This window comes from Gracilinanus agilis, chromosome 3 (genome assembly GCF_016433145.1).
Source record: "Gracilinanus agilis isolate LMUSP501 chromosome 3, AgileGrace, whole genome shotgun sequence".
Lineage (NCBI taxonomy): Eukaryota > Metazoa > Chordata > Mammalia > Didelphimorphia > Didelphidae > Gracilinanus > Gracilinanus agilis.
Window position 1 is genome coordinate 578,136,667 of NC_058132.1, and position 21,778 is coordinate 578,158,444.

The following is a 21,778-nucleotide window of genomic DNA, read 5'->3' on the forward strand; positions in this document are numbered from 1 at the left end:
GATTCAGACTATAACTGTTCCAGCTTTACTAAGAAAGCTCTTTGCTGTTTGACTATGCCTGAGAAAGAGCCCTCACATTACTAATTTAAGGATCACTAAATAGTTCACATTAGCTTCACAGTAACCTATGCCAATTATCTTCCAATCTGGAGACCCATTCTGGATGCCAATGCAGATGTCACATTATTTTCAATGGAACATCTTGGCTTCTTGAAACTTCAGGGAGGATGCAGGGGAAACTGGACAATGAGGTAGGATGTCTGGGTTCCACTCTTAATTTTGCCACTAAATGACCTTGGACAAATTAATTTATCTGTGTTTGCTTAGGAAACTCATCTACTAAAATCAGAACAATACCAAGAAGATCCCCATGGACCTTGCAAAAAGGATGACATGAAATTTCATAAAACATCCCATATTTAAAAAAAAATAAAATAATGTTTTAAGTTAAAAAAGAAAAGAAGATTACAATCTTTCAGCACCTCTATTTCCTTTTGTGAAAAACTATGGGGTTAAGCCCAATTACTCAATGATCTCTAACTTCTCTAAAATGTAATAATCTATTCCTTCATGTCTATGTTTAACCTAAACACTGAAAGGATATGCAGACTTCACTTGCAACACCTGAAAAAATATATATAGTGCATTGCAAAGAGTAGGAACTTTGTTAAATTGACTTGAATAAACTTATTGAAATTTGAATAAAGTGACAATTCATCTCCATGCATATGTATACTCTCCTATTCTCTAGAAGTAAAATCCAAATAGTTTCCAAATAACTCCAAGCCAATTTTACTCAATTTGGTCAATGTGGTGATTTATAAGATATCAGTCAAATACAAAGTCAGTATGAAAGCACAAGAGAGAGAGAGACAAAGAGAGACAAATCTGACTCCAAATCTATCATCTTTGTCAGTCTCTCTCTTTGTCTTTATCTCTCTGTCTCTGTCTCTTTGTCTGTCTATCTGTCTATCTGTCTTTCTCTCTGTCTCTGTGGCTCTCTCTTTCTGTCAAAGGATGTGGATTCAAATCCTTACTCTATCATAATTTCCTTCCTTGCAAAACAATCCTTATCCTGGCAGTATACTTTCCAGGGATGTAGACATAAGATGATGTGGTTGACTCATGGATTGCCAAAGCTGGCTTAGTGCTTGGGAGGCTCCAACAGAAAGCCTTGGGAGAACCAAGGTATTAGGCTACCTACTAAACTGAAGTTCTTCAGAGCCAGAGTGTTGACTTAATGGTTGTAAGCCTGTGAAACCTGTACAGGAAAGCATCATCATGTCAGAAAATGGAAAGGCTTCCATTTGAATGATCTTAGGAAGATTCTGATCTTCACCTGGCAAGATAAGGTTCCAGATACTGAAGCTATCTTTTGAGCTGAACTTTTAGGCATTCAAATTTTACTGCAGAAAGCACAACTCTGATGGGCTGGCCAAAAGGACATTTACCTGAGACTATTTTATAAAGAACTCAATCAGGACAAGTCCATACATGGAAGTTAGAGGAACAATATAAGGACATTCTAAAGGTCTTTCTGAAGAACTTTGGTATTGATTGTGACAAATGGGAGACAACGGCACAAAACCATCCTCCATGGCATCAAAGGCAGCAACGTGCTCTATGAACAAAGCAGAATCCCAGTAACGAGAGAGAGAGAAAGAGAGAGAGGGAGAGAGAGAGAGACAAAGAGACAGAGACAGAGAGATAGAGAGAAAGAGAGAGAGAGAGAGAGAGAGAGAGAGAGAGAGAGAGAGAGAGAGATTTGTAAATTGAAAGACATCTCCACCTGAAATGTTTATACAGACTATTTGTGTCCAGTCTGTGAGAGAACCTGCTGAGCTCATACTGGTCTGCTTAACCACAGTCACACATACTATACCTTGATCCTGACATTGTGATATCCTTTTGGTCCTCTTCAAGTATGAAGGACACAACCAAAATCACTTAATGCCTCTACCTCAGTTTCTTCATCTGTAGACTTAAGAGTTTGGATGAGATGACCTGGAAAATCCCTTCTGATTCTAACTCTATGATTCTAAGGGGAAAAATGATTTTAAGACGATTTAGTCCCATTTTGATTTTAGAGCTTCTCTTCTAAATTCAGCAGCTACAACTCAATAAACATAAAACAAACACTTTTAGAGAAAGATTATCTCTGTCACAGATGAAAAGGCCTTTTTTCTGTCTCACTACAATTCATTCACTAGTTTATGGGCCCGGCATCATCCAAGGAATATAATAAATTTGGAGAGCAAGCCTGACTGATGGCTTTGGAATTTAGAGCTCTGACTTAGTTGACAAATAAGAAAAATCACAGTAACTGGACCATATTCCTATGATCATAGAGGGGTAGATACTGAAAACCAAAAGTCTTCCTCCATAAAATTGTCAAATGCTCAAACTTTTTTGACGTGTGCCTTTACTTTAGATTAAATAGGGTCTGTCTGTCCTATGCTTTTTCTATTTCCCAAGTTAAACTGTCTCCCATTTTGTGACCTCTTCTATCCTTCATTTTCTACCCATTCTTTCATAAATGAGGTATCCCAACTAGAGGAAAATAGACTACAGAATCACTGCATTTGTCTGCCTCATATTTTAAATATCATGGTCTATGGAGCAGATATGCTTGACATGCAAGTAAATTGCCTTTTAGGAAGAGTCATACAAATATAATGCTTTCAAAGCAGTAGTTTTTGACATGAAAGGCTACAGTTTGAAAAACAGCATTTTTGTTTAGAAGGGAGGGGTCAGCACTTCATTAGCCCAGAGAACCACAGTAAGGATAAAATAAGTGTTAAAGAGTTGGACTTTGTAGAATGATCCATGATGATGGAACCCTCCTATTTCATTACAGTGAAGGGGACAAGTATGGGAATAGTCTCAGCCAAAACTATTTATAAGTAAGTGTTCAAGAAACCTTGAGAAAATAACCTTGGAATAATTATTCATATTTCCAAAATATTTGGTAAAGTGCTTTCTTCAAAACTACTCAGAAAGACAGTTCTTAAAAATATTACTATGTAAGTACAATAATAATGATTGTTGGTAGAGGGAGTGCAGTGGGCCACTAATACTTGTTCTTGAAATTTTACTATATAATATATATATATATATTACTACATAATATATATTACTATATAATATATAAATTTCTCCTCTCTACCTTCTTTGTCTCTGGAGATTTAAACAGAAACACCATATAACAATGATTAACAGTTTTGGCATAAGATCAAGATCATGACCCCCAAATCTAGCCCTGATAGCCATGCAGTCTTCCTATGCTGCTTTGTAGTGTGCAGTTACAGAATGTTCTACTCCAGGACTATATTCCCCAGAATTCCTTTAGTATTACCCAGCATCTTTTTCCTTTCATCCACATAGCATCCTTGTGTGTTTGTATATAGTTGTGGCTAACCCCACCTTTGCTCTCTCTTTTCCCCCACATGCATAGCTGGGAAAGCTGGTTTTCTTTACTGAGGTTTTTCTTCCCTTACTTCAAGTTATTATAAATAAGTCTTATTAAATATAATACTTGGAGTATTTGGATATTAATTTTTAATCTTACAATTGGATACATTTTAAATAAAAAATTAGAAGTTAAGTCCCAATATCTCAGAGCATCTATATTAAAAAGTGCTTAAATTTTAGGTAGCAGTTTGGCTCCCTACCCCAACTTCAATTTATGTTTATCTTTAGCTTAGCCTTTGAATGGTGGAGACAAAATTCAGGTACTGGAAATGTTTGGGTAAAGAACCAAGCAGAGAATATGATAATGTCTATGAGTAGAAAGAAAATGGTAGGGTGGAGGGAGTTTGGAACAGATTTCTTCTTGGACCTTTCCTCAGATCTGAAGAGCTGGGGATGCCTAGTGACCCTCTGATGGTCCTCCTCAGCCTCTCCCTTCTAGGTCTTCTTTTGTCTTTCTCCATTGGCCTCTTGCCTCTATAACTGATTCTTTCTTACTTGGCTTATTAAGTACAGGGTAGAACTAAGGAGTTTGAATCTATCACATATATGTATGTGTACAATACCCATAGGCACATGCATATATTATTCAAGTAGGCACTTGCATAGCACAAATACATACATGCATTGGTTGTGTGCTTGTGTGTACATATATGCATATGTACATTCACATGTGCAATTATAGCAAGGGAAAATAGTAGTTTTACTGGTTAGATTGACAACTAATACTGAGTACTTTGACTTAATCATCCCTCACATTCAGAAATCACTTCTGCAAAGTCAGTTATCTGAAACACAACTGGAAACAAATAAGCAAAAATTGTTTTTAATCAAGCAAAGTAGATGTCACCTATTACATCCATTTCAATTGCATAATTATTGTCTAGTATGTGTTAAGCACATACTAGGCATGTACTAGGCACTGGAGATATATGTGGTCTTTGCTATCACAGAGTATATAAACTATTAGAAGATATTTTCACAGTATCTCTCATGCCTATTTCTGCTCTCTACTCACATTACTCTGCTTCAGGTTCTCCTTACCTCTTACTTAGACCATCACCATAATTCTCTCAATTGGTCTCCCTTCTTCCAGTTTCTCCCCTCTCTAAACTTTCTTTCCCAAATTTACCAAAATAACCCTCTTAAATCAGAGGCTCCACTAAGCTGCAACCTTTCTAAAGTATCTTCAGTAACTCCTGTTTTCCACTAGGAGAAAATACAAATGCCTCAGATTAGCACTTAAAGTCTTTCACAGTCTGGTTCCAGTCTATTTTTCTAAATTTTTTTTAATAACACTTCCCTACTTGTACTCTTCACTTCAGCCAAACTGGTCTACTTACTGTGCCTAGAACTTGGTGTTAATCAGCTTCAAACATTGCAAGGTACACAGACAAAGCCTCCTACTAAGCTGATTAACTAGAGCAATGGTCGGCAACCTTTTTGGCCATAAATGCCTGCTGAAGGAGGAGGATGGAGGTGGAAGGCACTGGAATATGGGGTGGGGGCTGAAGGGCCTCCTGGGCCACATCCTGGGGCTCTGCCCGGACTGGCAGGTTGGGAGGTGGAGCCAGATATGGCTTGAGAGCCATACGTTGCCGGCCCCTGAACTAGAGGGTTTATTGTTTGTGTTCATGCCAATTTAGTGTACATATTCATTCATGTATAAATGTGTAAGGTGTGCTCAAACTCTGCTTTGCTGACTTCTCTAGATCTCTACACTGGCTTGATGAGAAGTTAAAAAAAAACAACTTGGTGTAATCTATGTCTGGAGAGCCCACAGATGTTAGGAATGCTTGGTATTTTATATTAAAATTTTATTTTATACTCAAAAGGATATAGAACCTTTTATACATATGTGCTTATTTTAGAGTAAGCAAAAAACAAAACAAAGAATAGAGGTTGGCAGAAGTTATTTGAAGTGAGAAGTTGTATTCATGCATTTTGACAAATCATAGCTGCCTCCATCTGATGATACCTCCACATCTGGATAAAGGAACAGATCTACTGACTTGTCTCTTTCAGAATTCCATGCCTTTGTACAGACTTCCCTTCCATCATACACTCCTCGCTCACCTCTGCCTCTTAGAACTCTTTGCTTGTTCAAGGTTCAGCTTTGATGCCACCTCCTTTGAAAAGATTTCCTTGATCTTCCTAATTGTTAGTGCTTGCTGTATCCCCAAATTATCTTGTACTTACTTATCTGTATGCATGTTGAATCATATCATAGAGTACATATTCCCCAAGAGTAAGGACTCTTCTTGTGATTATTGGTTTTGTCTTTGTAAGTGCTTAATAAGAATTTGTTGAATTAAATTGAGCATGGCTCTCTGGTTTCTCAGATTCAAAATGATCATAAATTGCAACATGTACTAAGCACCTACTATATATATGCCAGGTATTGTATTCCGTGCTAGAGATACAGAAAAAGGCAAAACTTGGTCCTTGTTCTCAAGTAGCTCAAAGTCTAATGGGAGAGACAATAAATATCCAACATTGATATCAAAAGGGAAGAGAGAAATAATAGAAAAATAGATGCAAACATAATAGGCTGGAGTCCTTTAATGCAATCAGGCCATATTATGTCACAAAAACATTGTGACACAATAGGAAGGGCACTGGTTTTGGACTAATGGGATCCAAGACTCATAATCCAGTTATACTATTTGTTGAATATATATGATGCCTGACAAATCACTTGATGTTGTTTGAAGGGAAGTTGCATTCCTCTTCCAGTGTTGTGCATGAGATGTTGTCCTGCCTGCACCCTACATTCCTGGAGCTGCATCACTTACATCACTTAGGCTGGTCACTTAGTTATGTCACCTAGTGTAGGTTAGGTGACTCTGAACTTAATCAGGACATCACTCTGAATTTGAACTGGATGCAAAAGGAGGGGTTAAAAGATTCAAATGAAGAAGTTCTCTCTGTCGCTGGTGTCCAGGCAAGGGAGCTGCTGCTAGAGGTCACACTGGGAGCACCCACATGGGAGATAGATTAGGCTACTTTACTCTTACCTTTCTACCTATTTTTCATCTCTTACTTTTCCAAATAATTCTAACAAAATTTATTAAATTATAAGGAACAGAGTCCTCCTTACAACATCTATGAAGTTTAGTTCCTTCATCTGTAAAAATGGGGCTAATAATATAGGACTGTTGCTTTCTAAACTTTCAAATTTTATGTGTTAGTTTATTCCAATTGTTGATATTCTTGACAATGACTGGAGTCACCAAGAAAAAAGTTAAAGAATCAGTATATTCTTTTTAAGAATGAAAGAAAGTGCTAAATCCACATTGAAAAGAATTTCCTCTAAGAAATTAAAATAAAACATGGAGTTTAGAAGGGCAAATTTTTAGTTATCTGCAAAATCAGAAACACTTCATTACGCAGCAGTGTGATATAAATGAACTCATACTATGTTTCCAGAAAATTTCAGCATACTATTCTACAAAAAGAACTTCGCTTGCCATTCTCCTAACCTTGTCCAATACTCTAGTCTCTTTGGCTTTTGGTTGACTTTCTATAAAATGGGATTAATAATAAATTGCTAGCTAACTGCATGCCATTGTTGTGAGGATCAACTGAGAAAAAATATATAATGGTACTTCTTAGTTGTCATTAAAAAGGAAAGCTTGAAGAGAAAATGGGCACTTAACCAAAGAATATGGAACCAGTAGTAAACATGTAGGTTTGTCTATTTCAGCATAGCCTACAAGTTCAGTAAGATGAGGAAAGCAATAAAATAGCAACCAAAAAACAGAGCATGGGAAAAAATCAGTGCCAAAACCAATACCATGTAATGTGGATAAAACCTATAATTTGCCTCCTCTTCATTGTTGTATTATTTGATGACTGGCCAATTAAACTTTCTTTCAGTATATCCCTATTGCTTTTATTTTTCAGTAGAATCCTACAAGTCTCTATATGTCTTTGGACTGATATAAATTCATTCTAACACCTGTAACAATCTTACTTTAAAAAAATTCCCAGAACAAATATTCTTTGAAGAATATTTTAGAGATTAAAAAATATAAATGGTATTTTGAAAAAATGAATATGTAGGTAACCCTCCTGATTTGTGAATTAAGATTTTGAAGATTTAGGCATTCATTGCCCTGAGACCAGTACATAACCTCATTGTTAAAAAGAAGATTAACAAGTATTAAAGATAATGAATGTAAATCAGAAGAATTGAAAGAGCACTAAAACTCAAGAGCTTTGAGAAGACAGGGAGTGGGCAGCTGTCCAGTGTTTTGAGTAAAAAACAAACATGGGCATTCCTCTCTCTGAAGAGAACTCCAAAGTCAATCCCTCAAAAATGGAAAAAGTATCTTATACAACATTGCTGACAATGATTTCTGTTGAGAATAACTCATCTCTGGAAAACTGATATTCCTCTATTTAATTTTTGCTTCATGGGTAAAAGTAAATTAATTATTGATTTTTTTTGCATGTGCTTTATGGAAGGGATTTATCTTTCTCATTCTTGAAATTCACTCAAATAACAGGAGAAAAAAATCATTTACACCTTTTAGTTGTGTAGTTCATGGCTTCTTTCCCAGTGAAGTAATCTAACTTTGAGTGTCTAAAGATTCTGACTGATTTGCAACTTAATTACAAAAGAGGTCTTTGGTATGACCCAGCAAACTGATATCTCTCTTTAAATACCTTCAACTTTTAATTTTCAGGGCTAAGAGGGAGAAGCAGCTGGGAATTTCAACCTGAGGACTAGATCAAATGAGTCTCCAGAGTTCTGTCTAAAGAGCACAGCCAGAGGAGCAAAGGAGCAGCTGATGAAGTTGGTTACCCATGGTAAGCAGTAGGAGAGGAGGCTAACAAGGAGAAGGGAAATGAGGTGATGAGACAAAGCTGGGAAGACAAATTGCATTAGGGATATGAAACCTACTACTGTAGCAGAGCCATAAACAGTTCCATTAATATTTTGACTAATCCGATAAAAGGCCTTGCAACTCTGTGCATGTCGGCTTCATCTCTGCCTTCCCCAAATTTAAATAGCTTCTGTGCCTACATAAAGCTGTCCAATAAAAAAAAGTATTACAGCTAACTTCCTTTAGCAGATTGTACTTTTCAAGGTTGCTCAGCTACAGTTATGTGCTCCTCTGACCATTTTTCAAGGGAATTCACGGAGGCTCTTTTCCCTTCTGTCCCTCCCTCCCTTCTCTATGTGCCTCCCCCATGCAGCTGAAACCATGATTTCAATATTCTCTAGGTAACGATGTTGTTTTCCATCAGGCAAAGAGGGATGAATGAAAGCTACTTTAAAAGATAACTCAGATATATCATTGAGGACTTATGAGTCAGTGGCACCAAAGGCTTTTATTTATAATTATTTAACCCAAGAAAGGAACTTGGGAAGTTGATGATAGGCAGCTTACTAGGTTGTTATAAAAACTCTTTAAAGATTGAGATAACCTCTATTAAAATTCCCCCTGATGACCGCAGCTCAGACAATGGGAACACAGAAAAGAAATGAAAATGTAAGAAAATGAGGCCATCCTATTGTGCTGCCCTGTTAATAAGGGGCCTGAAGACAGTGTTTCCCTCCCTAGTTAAGTGCTAAGACATGAGCACCGTCTAGAGAGGTAAAGGTTTGCAAGTCACAACTGATGTGAAATTCTATTGATGACATACGCTGGCTCTATCACTCTTGGCAAGTCATTGGAATTCTTTGGACTACAAGCATTTATCTAAGGCTTTATATGGTGCAGCATGTCCTGATCTGCCTTGGTAAAAAGAGATTCCTCACTGGGAGTTCCCTTTACCAATGAAATCACGGGTTGAAAATAAAAGTGTGTGTATACATATATATTTGTCATTGCTCAGTCATTTCAGTCATGCTGATTCTTTGGGATCCCATTCAGAGTTTTCTTGGCAAAGATATTGGAATCATTTGTTATTTCTCTCTCCAGCTCATTTGACAGATAAGGAAATTGAGGCAAACAGAGTTAAGTGACTTGCCCAGGGTCAGATTTGAACTGAATTCTTCCTAACTCCAAGCCCGGCGCTCTACCCACTGTACCTCCTGACTACCTAATTGAGATCAGAGAATTCTCAAAACTGAAAGTCTTTGAGAATTCCCTGAGGTTCAGAGAGGTCAGTCACACCGTGAGCATAGAACGGAGGCAGGATATAAGCCCAGCTCTCATTCTTCTCAACTTTATCCAGTAAGCTGGGCTGCCTCTAGTGTCTACTTACAAGACAACTATATGTGTATGTTAATATCTTTATTTTTCATTAGAATTTGTTTTCAGTCTATATCTTGATATATTTTTTCTTCTCTTGAAGGCTTTATATTTGTAAACTTATGCATATTTTCCTTGACACTTTTTTAGTGATCAGGGTACCAAATCACTAAATAATAAATGCCATTTAGAGGTGGACGTCATCTCTATCATTTAGAAGCATAAAATGGCAATAACAGATCAGAGTTCTGCTGGGATGAGAGAGAATTTATATAAAGTTGATCCCTGATGTCATGGAGCTTATAAAATGAAGTGGTTTAAAAAATTATCAACACAGGGCAGCTGGGTGGCTCAGTGGATTAAGAGCCAGACCTAGAGATGCCAGGTCCTGAGTTCAAAGCTGGCCTCAGATACTTCCTATCTGTGTGACCCTGGACAAGTCACTTAAACTCCCATTACCTAGCCCTTACTGCCCTTCTGTCTTAGAACCAATATACAATATTGATTCTAAGATGGAAAGCATGGGTTTAAAAACATTATCAACAGAAACATATGGCTATATGTTTGTTAACAATTTTATACATATATGTGATGTTTAGGAGTTGAATTGAAGCTGAGACTTCTCTTTACTTGAATATTTCAATGAATTTTTGATCTAGAACAGGTGGTTGGTTACTGCCCTTTGTCCTTAAAGAGAACCAAAATTATATCCCTGGTCTTTTGTCTCACTCAGAAATTGCATTTAAGTGAGGCAGAGTTGCACAAAGCTGTCAGTCTCACTCTTTCTTCCAGAGTCAGTAAAGTCCATTGACTAGTCAGGTCAAAATGGCAGGTGATGGCTTGGGATGCAGTGGATCTCCTTGGCTCCTCCAATGTCTAACCAAGCTCTGAGGGCTCCACAGCACCACTTCTGCCACCTTTATGGGCATGGGAACACATTGTGCTCATTCGCCCCTTCTGCCAGGGGAAATCTACACTTTCCTGGCACAGACATCCTTCTAATTCATTGGCTGGTTTAAGGCTGTCTGTTCATCTTCATGTGATTTAGCCTCCCTGCCAAGACTATTCACCAGGGTATGGCCAGCTTCACCAAAGGAGCAAAGTAGCCTTGAAAAGAACAAAGTGAGGCCTCCTGCCAGAGGTGCCAGTCTTTCCTGAACATCCTGTATATCTCTCTGAAGTATGACCAGTAGAAAGGTTCTAGTGCGCAGGACCTGATTTCAAATTTGGCCTCTGATGCTTTTTATTTCCATGTCACGTTGGGAAAATCACGTAACTAGTCTGGGTCTCAGTTTCCTTATCTATAAAGTGAGGGGTATGGAGGGATACCATTATTAGATGCATACCCTTCATGAGGTCAAAGAAAGAGTTTGAAAAGTTCTCATATTTACAAAAAAAATATTTATATCAACAGCTCTTAGGGAGGAAAGAAACTGAAAATCAAGAAGGTACTCATCAACTGGGGAATGACTGTACTGATGGTATATGAATTTAATGACATACTAATTGTAATGTAAGAAATGATGGTGACAGTCTGAGAAAAAACCTGGGAAGGTCTATAGGAAATGAATGAAGTGAACAAAAACAGGAGAGCCATTTAAACACTAAAATCAAAGTCAAGACAGACAACTTTAAAAAGCTGAAGGATTCTGATCAAAGCAATGACCAACTAGGATTCTATTCAACAAGGATGAAACTAACTCTTGATACCTAACTCTTGATTAAGAGGTAGTTACGAATTGAGACAACTAAAGATAGCTATAATGTAAAAATGAAAGAAATTAATTAAAATAAGATTAAAATGTAAAAATTTTAAAAATATACAATTTCTTGTAAATAATCCAGCCCACTCTCTTCCTCCTATTCAGATTCTGGGCCCAGCTTATGGTCCACTTTGCACTGTCTGCCCAAGATATTTGCAGGGTTATAGTAGTAGATCTGCTCTATGGGTTGTCCATTCAACTGCATCTCATAGTCTAGATAAAACCACTTATCAGCATTTAAGTGTATACTGTGTGTCAGATACTGTGTCAAGTTCTGAGGATAGATACCAAAAGAGGCAAGAGACAATTCCTGCATTTCAGCAGCTCATAATCTAATGGGGGAGACAACAAACAAACAAATACATACAAACAAGCTATCGAACAAGATAAATAGGAATTATTTATATAATATATATAATATAAATATATAATATATAAGAGTGGGAAGGCACTGGGATTTAGAGTGGTTGGGAGGCAGCAATAGGTGACTCAATGGTTTGAGAGCCAGGTCCAGAGACAGGAAGTCCTGGGTTCAAATCTGACCTCAGACACTTCCTAGTTGTATGACCCTGGGCAAATCACTTAATAACCATTGCCTAGTCCTAACTGCTCTTCTGTTTTGGGACCAATGTACAGCATTAATTCTAAGATGGAAGATAATGCTTTACTTATTTTTAAAATGGTTGGAAAAGGATTTCTATAAAAGATTTTAGTTGAGACTTAAAGAAAACCAGGGAAGACAGTAACTGAGAGTGGAGAAAGAGGACATTTCAGAATGGGGGAAGCCAGATAAAAAAGATTGGACCCAAGAGATGGAATGTTTTGTCCATGGAAAACCCAGGAGGCTAATGTCCCTGGATTGAAGAGTACATGGAAGGGCATAAGATATAAGGAGATTGGAGAGGGCTAGGTTATGAAAGTCTTTGAATTTCAAAAGGGCCATTTTATACATCATTCCGGAGGTGATACAGAATCACTAGAATTTTTGGTGAGATAGAGATTAGAAAGCATGTTAGATGTGTTTGCATCTATGCTTTAGCAGAATAACTTTGGTGGCTGATTAGAGGATGAATTGGAATGAGAAAAAAAAGCACTTGATTTCACTACCAGAAAGAAAGCTTGCAGTCATGGGAAGCACCATTTTGAAACATGAATTCATTTTGCAGTGTTATATTGGATCACATGTTTAGATCTAGAAAGATACTAGTCCAGTCCCCTCCTTTTCCAAATGAGGTATTAAATCACACAGCTAATTAAGCCTCTGAAGCAGAATATGAATCAAGTTTTTTCTGATTCCAATAATCATAAACATTTTCAAGTAATAGGCTGCTGCTCTATATTTGTGAAGTTCTTTTAAACAGCACCTGGCACCTTAATAGACACTCAAAAAATTCTTATTTCCTACCTTCCCTCCTACTTATTACTTTTCTAAATTTTGATGTAATAAAGCCTGAGGAAAATCATCTGACCACTTTGAGTTTCCTTTCTCACTACAGAAAGCAAGCATTGGTCTTTTTGACTTTTAAAGACCTTCAAACCTGACCCCTTCCTATCTTTCCAGTCTAATTACTTTATTATTTCCAATCTTATTATTAAATTACTCTTCTGAGAAGTAGTAGCACTTGCCTCCTTGTTTTTCTTCACAGGATACACTCCATCTCCTGACTGAGCATTTTCATTGACTGCCCCTCACGGCCCATGCCTAAAATGTTCTCCTCAACCCTACCTTCTGGTTTCTCTGTCTTCTGTCAAGTCCCAGCTAAAGTCCTACTTTTGCAAGACACCTTGCCCAATCCTCTTTAATCTTCATATCTTCCTTCTTCTGCCCTCCCCAAATTGTTCCCATCATATCCCCTATTAGACTGTGAGCCCTTTTGAGAACAGTGACTGGTTTTTGCTTTCCTCTGTATTCTCAATGCTTAGCATAGTGTCTGGCACTGAGTAGGTATTTAATAAATTCTAGTTGGCTAACTAAATGTCAAGTTTCCCTACGGCTCTAAATGTCATCATCCTACAGATACACAAAAACACAAACACAAATGCACACACACACACACACACACACACACACACACACACACACTTTGAGTCAGAAAGAATGAAATACAGTATGATTAGAGCTCTTTTGGACCCATTTTCCATTCAAAGTTACCCTAAATAGAGCCACCTTTGGGCACATTCTTTGGGAAGTACAACTTACTTTGAAGAAGGGCTTGGTGGAGTAAGGTTTACTAACGACTTTTCTCGTGAAGGCTATTTCCATTCCAGTGCTTAAGTTCTGATTTGCATTGTCAATGAGCAGCCTACCCTCCAAGCAGAGCAATAGACTGTGATGATATCTGTGTGAGCTAAGTGAACGACTCATAGCACAAATGATCTGTCTATTGGCTTTGCATTAACAAACACTGCAAACCAGGCTGCTCAATTGATTCTGTGGTGATGATCATTATCCTCAATGGAGTTGCTAAAATGAAGAATTTGTTATGTCATGCTCCAGTGCCTCACTAGTAGCTAGTGTTGATGCACTGTCCAAACCAGACCAATAGAGGCCATTCCTTGGAGTTGCTAAGCCACTAAGCCCGAAATTCCTGGAACCTTTATTTAGCCATTTTCAGTTCTACTTCCACTAGTTGGGTTTAATGTCTTCCACCCTGTCCCTTTCTACCTCTTTGAGAGCTATAATCAAACTGACTGGGGAAAGGCTGCGTTAGATTACTCTACTATTCCACTCACCATCTTTGTGACTTCTCAGACTCTAATTCCTTTCTGGTTCATCCCTAACCCAATGTGTTGTCTCCCACATTAGTAAGTAAAATCGAGAGCAAAGCTGTATTGCTTTTGTACCTTTACCTCTAAACTTAGCATGGTATTTGGCACATAGTAAAGATTTCATAAATATTTTAAATTCATTCATTCACATATAGAAATATAATAAAAAATCAGAATCAAAAAGTTGCCTTCCTTTCCATCATAAGTTTCATACTAAAATACTAATTATTGAGGAATGAATTTATAAGATGACAGGTTTAGCCCTGGAAAGGAGCTAAGAAGTTCCTAGTATAATCCTTAATTTCCCAGAAGAGTAAACTGAGATCCAGGAGGTTAAATGAATTGACCAATATTACTTTTCACAGTATTGATAATGAGTCAAAAGTCTTCTTACCATCACCTAGACTGCCCTAATTGTTTAAGATAGAAAACAAAAGACTCATTTGACATATTCCCTTTTCTTTTAAAAATGCTTTGTTGATACCTTTAATTTTTACATCATAATCATTTCCAGATATCACCATGATGACTACCAAATAAGCCCTTGTTATGTAGAGATGGATGCATGGAATCCCTGCAAAGATACAGGGACAGCCTCACCCAGAATTCCAGGGGACCCCCCTGGAGAACTTTGGGTGAGAGGGCAGTTGAGAGGAGTTGGCAGTTACTTTGTGGAGGTTGAAGTGAGCAGACACTCTGCTTATTACTCCAGACTTGGGGGGATCACTTGAGTGGCCATTGTGGCATAACCCAGTGGGGGTTTCTACTCAAGGGTTAGCCTGTTTGTTAGAATTAATCCTCATCAATATCAATATAATAATTATCTAGTGATTTAGTGTTTAAATATATAAATTATCTAACAAGTTCAGTTAGGTGCCTTCACCCCCTCTTGTGGGTGGGGAAGGGCAGCTTCAACCTAATAGTTCAGGATCACCTTTCCTTATTCAAATACCTTCATTAACTACTCTAGTTTTCCTTGTTACTTCTTAATATAAGCTATACCTTCAAAACTGTGCCTGGAAATTATTTGGGGGAATACTCACAACTCAGTCTGGACATCTAGTTTGAATCCTGTCTGCTGCCAGTTTTAAGAAGATCATTTATCTTTGTCCTCATCAGTTAGATAACTAGCTTCTACTTATTCCTCTATCAGACCTGTGAGGAATATAAATTAAAGAAAGGGAACATCATTAGGGTTCAGCCATAACAGAAACTTACCAGAAGAATCTTAGCCAGTCTCCATCTTCCAACTGAAAACAACAACTGTTTAGGGGGAAGGAGTTTGAGATCCAGGAGTGTCTAACCCCCTCTTTTCTCACTGAAGCCTGTCAATCAGTGTTTGTGACTTGAAGGTCTACTGGCCTTGACACGTTTATCTGCTTCTCCAAATTATCTGTTATTATCATCATAACACCTTCTCATATGTAGTGAGCTCTCTCATGTGACTACAGAAGTACAGTAAATGAAACACCAACCTAGGAGTCAGGAAAACTCAAGTTCAAACCCAGCCTCAGAAATTTACTCAGGATTACTAAAAGTTGGTGATCCTGGGCAAGACACTTAACCTCTATTTACCTCTCTTTCCTCAACTGTAAGATGGGGATCAATGTGAGAATCAAATGAGATAGTAAATTGCTTAACACAGTACTTGGAATATAGTGTGATGGTGATGGTGATCCTATTCTAGGTGTCAGCCTAGAGCACAATAGATCTGTGCTCTCCTAACTTTCCCTTCTCAACCAGAAAGGAAATGGTGCCAACACTTTCAAAGACTATATCAAACCAATCTCTGCCTCCAAGGCCTTTTTGGAAATAGAACTTTCTTCTCTATCCCCTCCTAGTTCCTTCTCCCTTCCTTGGATCAAGGTCTAGGAGGAAAATTAACCATTAGGGACTAGCTAAATGTTCAGTCTCCTATTCCTTCCTTTAACAGGATGATTCTTCTCTCTCATACTTCAGTTTGTTGACCTTCCATTTCCTAGTATGACCACATTTCTCTCAGTCTCCTTGGTAAATGATTTTGACAATGACTCCATCCTTTGTGGCTCAGCTTTCCCAAATTTCACCCTTGCCTGTCCAAGTAGACCTATCAAGGATATCTTGGTTTTATATTTAAATAGTCCCTGCTTTGTTAGAGATCTTTTCATTTCAAATGTTCATTGTCCAAGTTAGGCAGTTTTAATATAGCCTACCAGTCAAGGAGTAGACACTTCAGTTTTTCCTCTTTTTAAAAAACATTAAATTGACCATTTTAAAACTGGTCTGTTATCATTTCTATTTCCACAGGAACTGATGAAATTCAATCGTTTTCTGGTGCTGGTGATCTGATAGCCTGAGAACTACAAAAATAATGTTGGATCAGATGTTCAATTTTGAAGTCCACAGGAGGGTAGGAGAAAGAGTCAAGGGTAAAAGTGAACATAAAGCAGTGAAGTAGGTATCTTCTTCATGTAATAACATTACTCTTCCCTATGTTTGTAGCGTTCTCATTTATACTCTATAAATAATTTTATATGCAAACAATATAGCTATATGTATTAATCACAAAATATAGAGATATATCCTTACCTGATGACTATATTTTAAAATCACTTTTTCTAATTTCTTCCAGTATGAATATAGAATATGTTGTGAATTTTTAGTCTAGGCCATTTTCTGAGTCCAAAAAAGATTCTATCTTGTATTCAAGTTAATCAATTATGAATAAAGACATTCTCAGGGATCAAAGCTGAGAGATGCTAAACAAAAATTGCTGAGCCTCAAACTTTAGAATGAGCTGATTAGTGGATGCCAATCAAGTGGGAGGTGGTTGAACAAACTATGCTGTATAAATATAATTGACTTTTATTATACCATAAGAAACAAAAATGTATTAATTCAAAGAAATACAATGAGATTTCTATGAACTGATACAGAATAAAGTGAGCAGAACTGAAAAATATATGCAATGATGACTATGATATAAATGAAAATAGTTAAAATGCAATTGAAGGATTAACAATAAGATGAAACATATTTCTCAAACCTAGGTTGGGAAGTGGGAGGCAGTGGTGCAGCTGTGACAGTCACTTGGCTAGTTTTACATGACTTTTCCTTTGTGAAAAGGGAGGGTTCAATGTAGGGGAAGTATGTCAGGAAATAACTAGTATAAAAACAAAAATTGGGCCTCACAAAATTTGAAAAATCAATCAAAATAAATGTTACATTTTTTTGAAAGGCAGTATTATATAGTAGGAAAGAATCTTAGACTCAGAATCATGGACCATTGTGATCTAATCCTGACCCTCCCCTTACTAGGTATGTGACTTTATTATTATCATCAGTAAGCCTTAGTTTCCTCATTTAAATTATGGAAAGAATACTAATATTTGTATTACCATACGGGTCTATTGTTAAAAAACATTTTGAGAACTTTAAAATGCTATATAAATATGAACTATTGTTAATAGTTTCATGATATTTTTACAAAGGTGAGTAATATTAAATAGTGCTTTTAACAGGTTTGGAAAACATAACCTTTTTCTTAATAACTTGAAGCATCATAGAGAAAAATACATTTTCTTCTTTTGTAATTCCTTAATAAGAATAGGCTATCATAATTCTTCTTGCGGCATATATTCTTTTCAAAAACATTTTACAGCACAACAATAAAATTCTTTCATCCTCCAAAAGTCTATCTGAAAATGTTCTAATCAACATAAAACATAACAAGAAATCTCTGTAGGACTCAATTGGCTTAATTGTCAAGCATTCTCTGCAGAAAGAAAAAATAATTCTTATGAGTACATTATAATAATAATTGTAATAAAAGATTTAGTCAATGGACTAATAGCAGAAGCAAATATGTAATTTCCTCCTTTTCAGGAGTAAAGGCTTTAAAATGCATTAATCATTCACCCCACATTCTTGCTATGCTTTTTCATACCTTCATATATAACATGAATGAGAAAATGAGGATATGGATCTCTGCAGCTAGCCTATAAATCCAAAATGTGACTGATGTATGAAATGGATGGAAAAACACTATGGTTTCCATTAGCAGCTAATGATAATTTTTCTAAACAAAACCAACATTATAGATCCAGTTCAAAGTGGCACAGGCTACTGTGACCAATGTCTTTTAGAAATAGATTTCAAATGGGTTTGAAATGGAAAACCTTAATTAATTATGAGTCTGACTTTAAATACAAATGGCATTTTGAACAATTGACTCATCATCATAATAGTCTACATTCCATCAAGATGCAATCCATTATTGTGTACATGCTGGATTTTTGCCTGTTCAGATGAAAGGCTGAGTGAAGAAAGGGGTTGTGGAATTAGCCTTTGATTTGGGATCGTAGATTGAAGGCTAAAAGGGGCCTTCGAAATTATCTAGCCCAACCCCTTCAATTTTAGATGAAGAAACTAAAGCCCTGAATGACTGTTACATGTTCAATATTGAACAATTCATAAGTAGAAGAATTAAGATTCAAACCCAAGTCCTCTGTTTCTACCATAAATTGCATACTATTAGACTTAAATTGAAAGAGTCTTCTGAGAATGTCTAGTCCAATCTCCCTCCCAATGAAATCTCTCCTCAAATTCCCTGAACAAAATAATCATCTAGTCTTGACCTAAATTTTCCTAATGATTGGAGGTTTTTTGGAGAAATAGACCTTCTGTTGTTCTATAAATCTAAGAATTTATGTCAAGTAAAAATCTATCTTCCTGTAACTTCAATCCATTGGTCTAAATTCTGCCCTTTGAAAACAACCTAAATAAGTCTTGTTTTATATAAGTGCCATTTTACAAAGGGTTCAGAGCCAGGCTGGAGGCTGGAGGTTCTGGATTCAAATCTGACCTCAGATACTTCCTAGCTATGTGACCCTGGGCGAGTCAGTTAACTCCAATTGCCTAGCCCTTCCCACTTTCTGTCTTGGAACCAATACTTGTTATTGACTCTCAGTCAGAAGGTAAGGATATATTTTTAAAGAGTCTGAGACTTTCTATCTCTCATCTCTTATCTCTCACTGGAAGCACAACTTCCTTTCTATGGACATGTGAATTTGTGGATTTAAAGCCATTCAAAATTAGTTCTAGACCCTCTACCCAAAGGTTAATCCCACACTTTTTTTTAACCATCTTTTCTTTCCATGAATAAAATACCAGTCCCATGATCATGCTATGATGGAATTGACTCTCCACAGAAGCAGAAACACATGTTGGAATGCACATATGTTTTTACTCTTAGCATAGAATAGATAAGTAAATAAACATTATTCAATAACAAGGGGACAGCACATAATAATAACAGTAAATATTCACTAAGTGACTGCATGTTCACCACACTCCTAAAACCTGTCAATCTCCCCAGATAGAGGATCTATCTGAATCCAAAAGTTTTAAACAATATGCAATTTGAATTCTTCTTTAAGGAAGCAAAAAAGTTTCATTGCATAACTCTTATATGATACTCAATTCTTATTTCCTGTAGGTCTACTCATCACTTACAGTCACATCAGAATTCTTAGCTCACACACGCAACATAGGATCATGGGTCATGGAAACTGGTGCAAAGTGAAATTCAAAAAGGTTCATTCTTCCTGCATCTCAGTGTCCCTTTAATTTTCTTAGTCTACTCCCTAATGTTCCTCCAAGTAGGAGCATGGAGAAAAGATCAACTCTGTCATGAGAGGATGGTGTGAGACATTTCCCAAAGTAAACTCTCTTTGGAAGCCAAAGAGAAATTAAGTTTTTGTTTAAGTCTCTAGGATCTCACCCTAACCTTGTAAATCCAGAGTTTAGGAATGCTGGGGCAAAGATTACACAACCTTTATAGTCACAATATGTATGCACTGTTTAGTCATTTTTAATGCTTTGTTTAAAATTCCTTCAAAAGAGGAGAATAAAACTTGAACTCTCTGGCTTTATAGGAAGGTTAGCCTCACCCAGCTTTCCTCTTCCCCTGGAAAAAATTGCTTACTTTATATCTTGTGGGATAACCTGAGCTTTTAGAATGGTAAAGAGAAGATGGGAGCATCCTGTTGCCCCAAGAATCAGTAATGACTTCAAAATATGAGAATTTGCTCTCTATTCTGTGTTCAGCACTGTTCATTGGAATTAAATCTGTATTTTCTTAATTCTTTTGAAAGTAGAATGGGATTTTATTTTGTTTACTTGGTGGAGAGGAGGAGTGAATTGATGTTTCCTTTAGAATAAGACGGGAAAACATGTCAACATTCTGTCAAAGTTATTTAGCTGAATACAATGCATTATTCTTAATGTGTATTCATCACACACATCATAATGGTCTGAAATGCCATGAATGAAGAATGCAAAGTATTGTTAATATGTCTTGTGACTTCACCACCATGAATACATTCAGCTATGTTTTAAGAATTAATTGTAATTAACTGACAAGACTGACTGCTATGAGTTGGCAAACGATGCCATAAAGTCTTTTTCCATGTGGCTACATATAGTGTGAGTTTATATTCACAGAATAATTTATTTGCATATTTCAATTTTGTACCTGAATTGGTAATATCCTTATGTGTTCATAAAAACTAACAATGTTGCAAAAAAACTTATAAAAATTAAGGATAACATCATAAGCAAATAGCATTTCCTATGATGTTTACAATTGCTGGAGTCGTTTTAGATTACTAAAAAGACTTTGCCTACAACAAGGACTGAAAACCTACAACACTGCATTTTAGATGAGGTATATATTTCCTTTATTTTTTTACCTTACAAGATAGAAAATTTAGAGAAGAGTCTCATAAGCAATACTATCTAGAGGGTATTTTATAGCCAAACTTTTTGCAGTTTGGAATATGTTGAGAGAAACAATACCTGGCTTTTTTTCTGACACTTACATTTGAACCGAGAAATTTATTTGCCAGAAATAAATTTGCCTGCTCTCTTAAAAATCACTCTTGATACTTGGACATTAATCAGCCAGGCCATAGCAACAGGCAGGGTACAAAGATCAGTAAAACTGGAGCTAGAAGACTTAAGTTTGAATTTCATTTCTTTACTGTCTATGTGACGTTAGGCAAGTAAGCTTAATTTCTCTAGTCCTCTAGACCTCATTAGTAAAATGAGAGAGTTAGACTAGATGAGCTCAAGGGTCTTTTCCAGTTCTAAGTCCTTTTATAGGAAGAGTGCTGCTAAAATGTAAAATCAAGTGATGTACCATTAAAAAATGAAGAAAAGTAAAGATAAGAAATTAAGAAAATAATATGAAGACTTCTATGAACTGATTCAGAGGGAGGAAAACATGTAGGAGAAAAACATGCATATTGGCTACAATAAAATAAATTAAAATGGCACTAAAAGACAGCTAAACATATTACATTAATGTAAATGTAAATTCAAGTGATGTTATTTAAAAATGAAGATAAGTAGGTAATAAAATAATAGGAAGGCTTTTATGAATTGACTCAGAGTGGGAGAATCAGAAATAGGAGGATAATATACACATTGTCTACAATAAAGTAAAAATAACACTAAAAGACAGCTAAACACATATTACGGAAGTGATTAGAATTATGACTTTCTTAGGTAACTCCCAGATGAGGAAACTTT

General features: G+C 36.5%; 1 non-coding gene across 1 annotated transcript; it reads left to right on the forward strand.

The window, feature by feature from the left end:
- Positions 1 to 315: 315 nt before the first annotated feature.
- LOC123243422 lies at positions 316 to 423 on the forward strand. The gene has a single exon (XR_006505952.1). It is a non-coding gene; the product is annotated as a U6 spliceosomal RNA (small nuclear RNA).
- Positions 424 to 21,778: the final 21,355 nt, after the last annotated feature.